Genomic DNA, 250 nt, shown 5'->3' on the forward strand with positions numbered 1-250 from the left:
CAATAAATGAAAAGCTCAGTTTTCTGCTTCACTTAGCAGTTAGTTGATCTGTTGATTGTTTTTTTAACTAACCTAATAATAACTGTATAGAAAATGTGCTTATTATGAGTTTTTTTATTTTCTATTTCATTTTATTTTTTGTTCTGCAGTTTTCATTAAACGAACTGTGGCTTTAAAATCAAGATGGAACTGTGAGAAGATTATTATCTTTGTTCTACTTTCTTCTTTGGGGGAATACACGTTAGCGTCG

The sequence above is a fragment of the Poecilia reticulata genome, chromosome 9, assembly GCF_904066995.2.
Source record: "Poecilia reticulata chromosome 9, P_reticulata-male-v2, whole genome shotgun sequence".
NCBI classification, from domain to species: Eukaryota; Metazoa; Chordata; class Actinopteri; order Cyprinodontiformes; family Poeciliidae; genus Poecilia; species Poecilia reticulata.